The sequence below is a fragment of the Nelumbo lutea genome, chromosome 1 (assembly GCF_056320005.1).
Source record: "Nelumbo lutea isolate HS-2025 chromosome 1, American lotus-T2T, whole genome shotgun sequence".
Taxonomy (NCBI): Eukaryota; Viridiplantae; Streptophyta; class Magnoliopsida; order Proteales; family Nelumbonaceae; genus Nelumbo; species Nelumbo lutea.
The window spans coordinates 19,359,365-19,371,159 of record NC_142684.1 but is presented as its reverse complement, the minus strand read 5'-3'; the positions used below and the strand labels follow the sequence as shown (position 1 = coordinate 19,371,159).

At 42.2% G+C, this 11,795-nt stretch overlaps 1 pseudogene; it reads left to right on the top strand.

The window, feature by feature from the left end:
- Window positions 1-215: 215 nt before the first annotated feature.
- Window positions 216-10,629, top strand: LOC148873833 (feruloyl CoA ortho-hydroxylase F6H1-3 pseudogene; annotated as a pseudogene).
- Window positions 10,630-11,795: the final 1,166 nt, after the last annotated feature.

Below are 11,795 nucleotides of genomic sequence, written 5' to 3'. Positions count from 1 at the left end.
CACGGGAGATGTTCCCAATGCATGGTGGATGTGCATGTGAGGTGCCCATTTGTGAGAGTAGATCCCGTCGCAGCCATATGGGGGTGTAATCTCCTATAAATACCACTGCCGCCCTACCACTCCTAATATATACGGTCTCATCTATCTCATCCTCTAATAAGTTTCCATCCTTTGGATCCCTCGTTACATCTATCCCCCGACCCATAATTTGAATCATGGCCCCTATGGTTTTTGATTCGTGGGATGTGACTGAGTTCGTTGTCAACAAAGGCAATGGAGTGGAAGGGTCTGGCAGAGATGGGGCTAACCTATGTTCCTAAACAGTACATTCAACCCATTGAGGAGAGTTTGGATATGGACATCGTTGTCACTCAACACTCTATACCCATTATTGGCATGTCCATGTTGGATGATCCCATGTTGGTGGCTGATTCCATATGTGATGCCGCTGAGAAATGGGGTTTCTTTAAGGTCATCAACCATGGCGTTCCTCTAGACATTCTTGACGATGTGAATCAGGCAACCCATCACTTCTTTGGGTTACCGGCCAACGATAAGTTGAAGTACTCCATGAAGGAAATAGAGATCCATCATATGGATGGCCGAACACTGTAGGTGGGTTGGGCAAAATTTCAAAAATTTCCTCTCCCCTCATCTGGGAATCACATTCCCTGTTTTAGAAAATCTGCATTTTCAAGGATCAATCTTGGACCATAAACAAAACCAGATAAAAAACCAGAAGCAGGAGAGGGATATACCTAATACGGAGAAGCAGTATCTCCCAATGGAGGTGTTCACGCCCAAGGTAGGAACCAAAGACTACTCCCACTAAAGATGGCGCAATGTAGGATGGAGTAGAATCAGCAATGTTCTTCCAAAAGAACCAAACCCTTCACAAGAATTCGCTGGAGGCAGTGAGTACACCTTTAGATCAGCCTTTCTCTAAAGACTGATATCAAGATCCAATCTTGATCACTCCTGCTAGAAACAGGAAATCGAACTAGTAGTAATGGCAATGGCAGGAAGGAGGCGGCAAGGAGAAAACAACTCAGTCTCACTAGGTGCTATGTTCTCTCTCTGAATTTCTAATGTAATTGATCTTCTATTGCTGCCGCCCCCTTCTGCTTTTATAACCTTAAAGAGGTCAGCTCCTAATCCCATTAGGAGTTGCTGATCCAAATCACATTTGGATCTAAATTCCCCTCAAGTGATAAGGATAGACCGTTATCTTATCTGCAGATTAGATCAGCCTTCTCCTAATTTGATTAGGAGGTTTCCAGATCTGAATTTGTATTCAGGACTCTCTGAGTGGATAGGGTGAGACGCTATCCTCTCTGCTAATCTAATCTCAGATTCGCCCCTTTTTTAACTGATCAAATCAGCTCAATTCGAAATGGGCTTTAGGCCCAATAATAGTATGTGCTCACATACCCTTCCAAACTGTTACCCAGTTGGGCTTCCTTGTATGGCATGGGACCTAAGTTTTGATCTACACATCAGCCACAAGGGTTCGGCCCAGCCTTTGTTACAAGGCCTAGCCGAATTCACTAGAAAGCCCAGTGAACCCCTTGAGCCCATCAAATGGATTCTATGGGCCCAACACTTACACTAAGTGGTCCTTGGGCCAAGCCACCTTGTAACATCCAGGGACTGTGGGCAGATGCAAGATTAGCCCAATAGGTATTACCCTCAATGATATTATACTTAACCTCTCAGCCCATAATGATCATACATTGCCCAACAAGAGAAGACCTCTCCCTCGGCTGCAAGGAACAGTGTTGCACTCTCTACTCACATGGATCCCGGGAATTAAAACCCTTGTGCAAACAATATGAAACCGTAACGTATATATACATTTATATACGTATATAAAATATATTTTGCAAAGCAAATCTCAATGATTGAAATCGGCTATCGGCAGTCTTGGTTTCCATAAGAGAGAATGCATCCCTAATCATTAACTTTGTCCGACAAATGGGTTGATCCTGTCACTATGATCACCCACCCAAATGAATTCTCGGACTATCCCAACATACCCAAGTTTTGAGCCTCTCTAAGGATCTCACTGATTGGCATATCAAAGACAACCCAATCCGACACCTAGTGCAGTATCATAATCGAGTCTAGGGGTCAGGTGTAACTTTCTAGTTTTGCCCACTATTCTCCAAGGTCTAGGGCAATATTGGAAATCTGGTATGGTTCAAGGTTTCAAGTAATCCTACACTGCATGTGCTTTGGGTCTCACCCTAGTAGCTGAGATAGACCACCCCAACACTTGGCGGCACATCAGTGTCAGCCTTAGCAGGATAAATCTTCCCAGACTTATCTAATGGCTGTGAACATTCTAAACTAATACGAGTCTCATTAAGTGTCCAATTTAAGGGTATTACAAAGAAACACACTACAAGAACATGAATCAAATATGCACTTTATTCATTTACAATAAATGTCATAAGTACATCAAACTGATTAGAGCTAAGGGCCTACAACTGTCTAACAGCTCCCACTTGCACTTAGGTCCAATCTGGTATAAGTCGGAGTCCCATACTTTCCACGTGTTTCTCAAACACTTTCTGTGTTAGTGGCTTAGTCAATGGGTCTGCTACATTCTCCACTAAGGCTACCCTCTGAATCAAGACGTCCCCTCAATGTGCTTGGACTTCGAGCGGGTTTTTGGCTCCTTAGCCTGAGCAATCGCTCCATTGTTGTCACACAACAATAGGATGGGTGATGTGTTAGACGGAACAACTCCCAATTCGTGAATGAACTTTTTCATCCACATGGCATCCTTGGTAGCTTCACTTGCAGCAATGTATTCGGCTTCGGTTGTGTAGTCTGCCGTGGACCCATGTTTGCTGCTTTTCTAGCAAACAACACATGATCCTATCGTGAAAACATACCCAGATGTAGATTTTCTATTATCTAGATCCGACTAGAAATCAGCATCAGTATACCCCTAAATCTATAGTGAGCTACCATCGAATACCAGAAAAAACTCCTTTGTCCTTCGAAGGTACTTCAGTATATTTTTCACAATGGTCTAGGGCTCCTGTCCTGGGTTGGCCTAGAATCTACTTACCACACTCACTACCTGAGCAATGTCGGGACGAGTGCACAGCATGGCATACATAATGCTCCCTACGACTGAAGCATAGGGAACGTCCTTCATGCCCTCATTCTCCTCAGAAGTCTTGGGAGATATCTTCTTGGAGAGAGTGACTCCGTGCCTGAAAGGAACATTTCCCTTCTTGGAGTTCTCCATGCTGTATCTCTTGACAATTTTGTCAATGTAAGCAGATTGGGATAATCCTATTATCCGCTTCGATCTATCTTTATAGAGTCGAAGACCCAGTATATAGGAGGCTTCTCCAAGATCTTTCATGGAGAATTGCTGTGAAAGCCATACTTTCACCGTAGTCAACATTCCTACATCATTCCCAATGAGTAGAATGTCATCTACATACAGAACCAAAAACGTAACCTTATCCCCACTGGACTTCCTATAAACACAGGGCTCATTTGGGTTCTGCTCAAAGTCAAACTTTTTTACGGTAGTCCAACTAGATGTTCCAACTCCTAGAAGCTTGCTTAAGTCCATATATGGATCTATTTAACTTACATACCATGTGTTCTTGACCCGCAGCTATGAAACCTTGTGGTTGCTGCATATAGATATCTTCAGTAAGATCTGCATTCAGGAACACAGTTTTAACATCCATTTGTCAAATCTCGTAGTCATAGTATGCTGCTACAGTTAGTAGGACCCGAATGGATTTAAGCATGGCCACAGGCGAAATGGTTTCCTCATAATCAATGCACTCTTTCTGAGTGTATCATTTCGCCACAAGACGCGAGCTTTGTAGGTCTCAACCCTACATTCGGGGCCCTTTTTCCTCTTATAGATCCATTTACAACCAATTGCTTTTACACCGGGGGGCGGATCTACTAGACTCCAGACTCCATTGGTCTCCATTTTGTCCATCTCAGCTCTTATGGCATCTACCCACTTCAGGGAATCTATGTCCAACATAGTTTCTGCATAAGTCATGGGATCTTCCTCACTAGTCAAGGCTTCCACCATGTAAATATCCTGGTCATTGCCAAAATGGATTGGTGGCCTGGAAACCCGGGTAGATCTTCTAGGTTCGTCAATACCTGGAACCTGTGGGACACCTCCCACTGACCCTGAGCTCTCCTCATCAAGAACTATTTCCTAACGGTGTGAGTCCAGGATATAATCATTCTCCAAGAATTATGCATTTTGGCTGCAAAACATCTTCTATTTACTTGGGTCATAGAATAGGTAACCCATAGAGCCTTTTGGGTTGCCTATGACTAGGCAACGACTGGTCTTGGATTCCAAATTGTTCGCACTCATTCTTTTAACGTGTGCAGGACAACCCCAAATCTTCAAGTGTTTGACACTTGTTTTCTTTTCGGTCCAAAGTTCATATGGAGTATTCGGAACCGATTTGGTTGGAACCCGATTCAGCACGTATATCGTCGTCTCTAATGCGTGACTCTAAAAGGATGTGGGAAACTCTGAGTGTACGAGAAGTGAATGGACCATATCCAATAAGGTCCTATTCCTCCTCTCTGAAACACTGTTAAGCTATGGTGTAGCAAGAGGAGCCAATTGTGATACTATCCTGTTGACCTTCAAGTAGTCTCTGAATTCATCAGAGATATTCGCCTCCTCAATCTGATCGACGGGCCTTGATTTTGTCTCCCTAACTGTTTCTCGACCTCTTGTCTGAACTCCTTGAACTTTTCAAAGGATTCGGACTTGTGTCTCATTAGGTACACGTAACCATACCGAGAATAGTCATCGGTAAATGTAATGAAATACATGTGCTGGTTATGAGTCGTAACACTCAGTGGACCACATACATCACTTTGTATAAGGTCAAGCGTGCACGTACATCTTTCAAGCTTACCGTTAAATGGTCGTTTTGTCATCTTACCCTGAAGGCAAGGCTCACAAGTGGGAAGATATTCTATAGTTAGAAAATCAAAAGGACCATCCTTTACCAACCTTGTGATATGGTCAACACCGATATGGCCAAGTCGGTAATGCCACAGGCACGTGGGATTAACTATATCACGGATTCTTTTGTTGGGGATATTAGCCGACGTAGTTTCGGCTATATTAGTTTCTAGAGAAGGATGTAGAACATAGAGACCATTCTCTAGTTCCCCGTGTGTGATGAATCTGTTATTTCTTTTAATAGTAATCGTATTACTAAAGAAAAGAGAATAACCATCAGTACACAGTTTTGAGACAGAAATCAAATTTCTTCTTAAATTCTGTACAAAAAGACAACCTTTGAGTACAATTATTCATTCTCTAAAATTAACTCTATGGTTTCGATAGTCGCAGCTGCAACACTTGTAGATGTCCCAAAGTAAATTGTTACTTCTCCTTCACTCAGCCTTCTACTTACCTTGAACCCCTGCAGTGAGTTACATGCATGAGTTGAAGCCTCGGAGTCTTTACACCAAGACGCAGAAGCAACCAACAAATTGGTTTCTATGACACAAGATTCGAGATTACCTTTTTTGGATTCCAGGTATTGAGGACAGTTCCTCTTCTAGTGGCCGGTTTGCTTGCAATAGTGACAAGCATCTGATGTCTGGTCCTTCCTCTGCTTCTTGGGTTTGGTGGCTTTTTTCTGGGCTTTCTCTTTGCCTTCATCTTCTTGCCCAATTTGCCAGTTTCAACAAGCATGGAAATGGGCTCATCCTTCTTAATCAATTCCTTGACCCTCTGCAACATATTGCTGAGTTCCTGTAAGCTGATATTCAGCTTGTTCATGTTGTAGTTCATGATGAATGGATTGAAGGATGGAGGCAAAGAGTTGAGAATAGCATTGATTTGGGTTACCAGATCCAGCCCGAATCCAAGAGCCTCCAGTTCGTTGATAACCCATCATCCGAAGACAATGGTCATGAACCTGTTGGCCCTTGGACATTTGCGTGGTTATGAACTGCTTCAAGACCTTCTGTCGAGTAGAACGATTCTGCTCTTCGTACATTGTCTTGAGACTGCCCAATATGTCATTGGCAAGTTCGATCTGATCGAACTGCCTCTGTATTGGACTATCCAACGAGGCAATGATATAGCAACGGGCAAGGGAGTTTTTCTCCTCCCATTCTTGGTATTCTCTTCTCCGGGCCTCAGAAGCCCTATCTCCCGGACCATCTGGGGTAGGATTCTTGGCCACCTTATCCAACTTTTCAGAGGTCAAGACCAGCATAAGGTTTTGGTACCAGTCGACATAGTTTGGGCCCTAAAGCTTGTTGTCGTTAAGAAGCTTTGCAAATTGTCCGTTTGCCATTTTCTGATAAAAGAGCAAACATCAGTCCACAACCTAACTTGATTCATGTTCATTACATAGATATGGCTTTTAATCTATGCTCCATTCCCATTTGTTCATCTCTGAGATTTCCCTCCTATCTCAGTGACGAAGATAGCGACTTGTCTTTGGAAATGTGGGAAACCACATAGGGTGCATGGAGCCAACTGTTTCAGCTGCAAAGCCCCACCACCTTTCTGTGAAGAATCATATCCACTCATCATATGAGCTTTCTCTTTGGCCTCTGTCAGACAAGGTTCATAGCCATTTCAGTTTAAACCTTTCTGTCCAGTGAGTGCTCACCCATCATATTCGTGAATGCTAAGGTACTGTGAGAAAGTTCCCATTTTCTGGTGAAGCCCCTCCCACATCGGTCTATGACGCCCCTATCATCTTATGAAACACTCAAACAAATCCAACAACAAATGGATAGCCCTTTTTCTGGTGCATTTCCTCATTATTGAAGGACCCATCTTCATGCTAATGGTGGAAGGCCTTTAGAGAGTTAATCACATGAATCTCCCTATCACATGCACTCATATTGCTGAAGGGAACAAGAATTACACCCTAGCTTAATTTATATCAAACCAAAGTGGCTCCCACTGACTTTCATAAAGCTAGATTTCGGTGGGCCCTAATCGGCTAGGGTTCTACACGTATCCTCTTCAGGAGGTGTGGGGCCCACCACTGAGGGAGATCATCCAATGATCTTTAAGGACACCATGGCAATGATGTGCATTCAGCCATGGTGTATGCAAGAGCCACTGTCGTATCTGCATGGACCAAGTACTTATGGCCCATGAATGTTGCCCATCACACATCCATACATCACGTGCAGGGATAAATTGATCCAATTAATTAAATACCTGTAAAGCCCATAATTAAATCCCATTTTAATCCATAACATTAACAATTAACATTATCTAGGTATATGGGCCAAATTAGGGTTAAGCAGTTCGACCCATATAGTTTTCCTACAAAAGTGGGCTTTTAGTAGTTTTAACAATTTAAAACTAGGCTTTATAGGTTGGGCTGAATTAAACTCTTAATTAATTATCAATCCTTAGGCCCATCAGTGGGAAATTAGGGCTGACAATCAGCCTCCATCGAACCCTAGATTCGGTCCAACCAGTTTGGACAAATCTGGTTCGAATGGGTCTAGGGTTTGATCTTTAATTAAAGATTTAATTCAAGAAAATGATCTAAAATTAAATACTAATCAAAGAAAAGCAAGAATCAGTCAAAGAGGACTGTTCGCACATCACATCCTGCAAAACAGAGGTTAGATCACAGAATGCAGTTTCATAAACTGCAAATCGTAGATTGCGATATCCCCATCTACCAAATCTCCTTCTTGCACCACCATCTTTGATCCAAAAGTAATAAAAACAGAAACCCTAAAATTTCTATTAATATTACATCAGACCGAATCATATACATTCAGTCTAAAAATTAAAAAAAAAAATTATTTTACAGACCAAATGTAATAAATCAAGAAAATGCAAATCGCAGTTTTCTGCACCAATCAAGATCTCGATCTCCAGTTGTATGAACAACCCATAAATCAAGAAAATTATAAAGAACAATTCCAAATAAAATTCAGATTTATAAAATTTAATTTCAAACCATTCGCCCTCTATCTGGGAAACAGATTTTCCAAAAAAACCCTAATCTGTGCAAATCGGGTAGAACGCCTTCTGCCCATTTGCGCATGTTCAGATCTGCATTAATTCGGTTTAAGACTTGAACCATGTCTCTGATACAACTGAAGGGAATAGAGATGCATCATATGGATGGCCGAACCCTGCAGGTGGGTTGGGCAAAATTTCAAAAATTTCCTCTCTCCTCATTTGGGAATCACATTCCCTGTTTTTAAAAATCTGCGTTTTCAATGATCAATCATGAACCATAAACCAAGCCAGATCTGAAACTAGAAGCCGGAGAGGGATATACCTGATACGAAGAAGCAGTATCTCCCAATGGAGGTGTTCACACCCAAGGTAGAAACAAAAAACTGCTCCACTGAAGATGGCGCAGTGTAGGATGGAGCAGAATCAACAATGTTCTTCCAAAAGAATCGAACCCTTCACAAGAATTCGCTGGAGGCAGTGAGTACACCTTCAGATCAGCCTTTCTCCAAAGACTGATATCAAGATCCAATCTTGATTACTCCGGCTAGAAACAGGAAATCAAACTAGCAATAATGGTGGCGGAAGGAAGAAGGCGGCAAGGGGAAAACAACTCAGCCTCATTGGGTGTTGTGTTCTCTCTCTAAATTTTGAATGTAATTGATCTTCTATAGTTGCCGCCTCCTTCTGCTTTTATAACCTTAAAGGGATCAACTCCTAATCCCATTAGGAGTTGCTGATCCAAATCACATTTGGATCTGAATTCCCCGTAAGTGATAAGGATAGACCGTTATCTTATCTGTAGATTAGATCAGCCTTCTCCTAATCTGATTAGGAGGTTTCCAGATCTGTATCTGTATTCAGATTTGGACTCTTTGAATGGATAGGGTGAGACCCTATCCTATCTGCTAATCTAATCTCAGATTCGCCCCTTTTTTAACTGATCAAATCAGTCCAGTTCAAAATGGTCTTTAGGCCCATTAATAGTATGTGCTCACTTAGCCTTCCAAACTACTGCCCAGTTGGGCTTCCTTGTATGGCGTGGGACCCAAGCATTGATCTACACATTAGCCACAAGGGTTCGGCCCATCCTTTGTTACAAGGCCTAGCCGAATTCACTGGAAAGCCCATAATGATCATACATTGCCCGACAAGAGAGGACCTCTCCCTCGGCTGTAAGGAACAGTGTTGCACTCTCTACTCACATGGATCCTAGAAATTAAAACCCTTTCGCAGACAATTTGAAACCGTAACATATATATACTTTTATATCCATATATAAAATATATTTTGCAAAACAAATCTCAACGATTGAAATCGGCTGCTGGCAGTCTTGGTTTCCATCAGAGAGAATGCATCCCCGATCATTACCTTTGTCTGACAAAGGGGCTGATCTTGTCACTATGATCACCCACTCTTATGAATTCTCGAACTGTCCCAACATACTCAGGTTTTGACCCCCTCTAAGGATCTCACTGATTGGCATATCAAAGACAACCCAATCCGACACCTACTGTAGTATCATAATCGAGTGTAGGGGTCAGGTGTAACTTTCCAGTTTTGCCCACTAATCTCCAAGGTCTAGGGCAATACTTGAAATCTGGTCTAGTTCAAGTTTTCAAGTAATCCTACACTGCATGTGCTTTGGGTCTCACCCTGGTAGCTGAGACAGGCCACCCCAACACTTGGCGGCACATTAGTGTCAGGCTTAACAGGATAAATCTCCCCAGAACATGAATCAAATATGCACTTTATTTGATTTACAATAAATGTCATAAGTACATTAAACTGATTAGAAGGCATACAACTGTCTAACACTCCAAGGAAAACTCTTCCACTAATAATGTCCGATATGGAACCAGCTTCGAACCTAGGGCAGAACGAGCTTTGGAGTGGAAAGATTTCCTCAGCCTCTTCTTCACTTCGGACCAAGATGCTTCTGCATTATGGCCCCCAGAGTGCAAGTAATTAACACATTAACTCTATATATTTCCCACTTTTGGCTGAATTAATTCATTCTGATGAAATTGTATATTCATATGCTTGCATGGTTCAATATAATTCGTTGATTTAATATAAATAATTCTCAATATTAATTGCACTATATATGTATGAATCAGGGATGCAGCACTCAAGTACATGAACAAGTCCGAACCACTTATCAAGCGCCTGTTGGAAGCTCTGATGATAAGGCTGAACGTCAAGGAAAATTGACGAAAGCAAAGCTTCACTGCTGATGGGTCAAAGTGGATTAATCTTAACTATTATCCAATTTGTCCAAACCCAGAGCTCACTATTGGAGTTGGCCGCCACTCCGACGTCTCAACCTTGACTATCCTCCTACAAGATGACATCGGCGGACTGTATGTGCGAAGGATCAAAGGTGATGGCTGGATTCATGTCCCAATTATTAGTGGGTTACTGGTCATCAACATCGGCGATGCTCTGCAAATGGAAGCAGTAACCGAGTTTCAGTTCCCATATTTGTGAACCCACGGCCCAAGGACATGATCGGTCCGTTGCCGGAAGTACTGGAGTGTGGGGAGGAACCAGTGTACAAGCAAGTTCTATACAGCGACTACACTAAGCACTTCTTCAGGAAGGCGCATGATGGGAAGGAAACCCTGGACTTCGCAAAAGCCTGATTTATTTCTGAGAGACTCGTCTAGAAGACATAATTAATGGATGTGTGTAGAGTGGCTTAAGATCCAAAAATTTAACTCCAAGAGTAAATCGATCTGTAAACAACAGGTTGGTAGCTAAGAGTTGTGTTTTGGTTGGTCTTGGTAGAGTTGTAGTGCCCCGAGATTTGTGTTGTCTTTCTGTATTGGTGGTATATTAATTTCCAAGTGCTCAATGCATGTCATTATATTTATAGCGTTTAATTTCATATTTTTAATTCCTTTCATCCTTCCTAGTGCCTAGCCATTGTCATCTTTATCTTAAAATATGGTTCAGGTACATGATCTGTTCTGATGCCCGAAAAATTTCTCAAGATTGAGTTGATGACAGAGATGCAAGAGAGAACTCAAAAGAGAAGCTTGCCACTCTAAGGAATCCACCAAAGAGATAAATGCAAAATGGTAGAACTCATATTAAAGCCCAAGGCTCAACTATATAAACTCAGAATTCTAAACTACCAAACTTATATCTAGGATTAGGGGGCTTACTTGAAACAATCCCCAATTTGAGTAATTACTAATGAAACTGATGGTGCGTGATCTGGATGCTCCTAGTTGTAGGGTAGTTTGGACTTTTGTTGCCAAGTAGGTCGATCAAACTGCAAAGAAAATGAGGATCAGAGAACCCGGGGTGGCTAATCCGGCGATGTCGCTCCGATGCTTAAGTCAGTAACTGTGATGTGAGTTGAGAGTTTAAGAAATAGGAGAGATAGAATGCACTTAATCACACAGTCTCCCCCATGTCATTGGGATTGGTGCTTTTATATAGACATTGTTTGGTTTGGGCCTCATGCATCGCATCCAAGATTTTTAGGAGGTCGTGCCTAATCAGTCCAAGATCCTCGAAGGTAACTACCATGCACATTGATCATTTTCCGGAACATCCTTTACGTGGGCCAATTTCTAAGAAACCTGGGAGCGTCGGGATATGCATGTCGAATTTGTTGGTGAGCACATCTCATAGGTCACTAATATGACCTTCATGTGTCCATATTCAAAGGGCTGAAGGAACTGCTGCTGTTATAACTCTTAGCTGTGGATGAGGCACCATTTTGCCTTCAATTTCCCATAGAAGCTGACCATGCAACGATGCACCCCTACCTTGTTGAAATACTCTTCTAAATTCACAG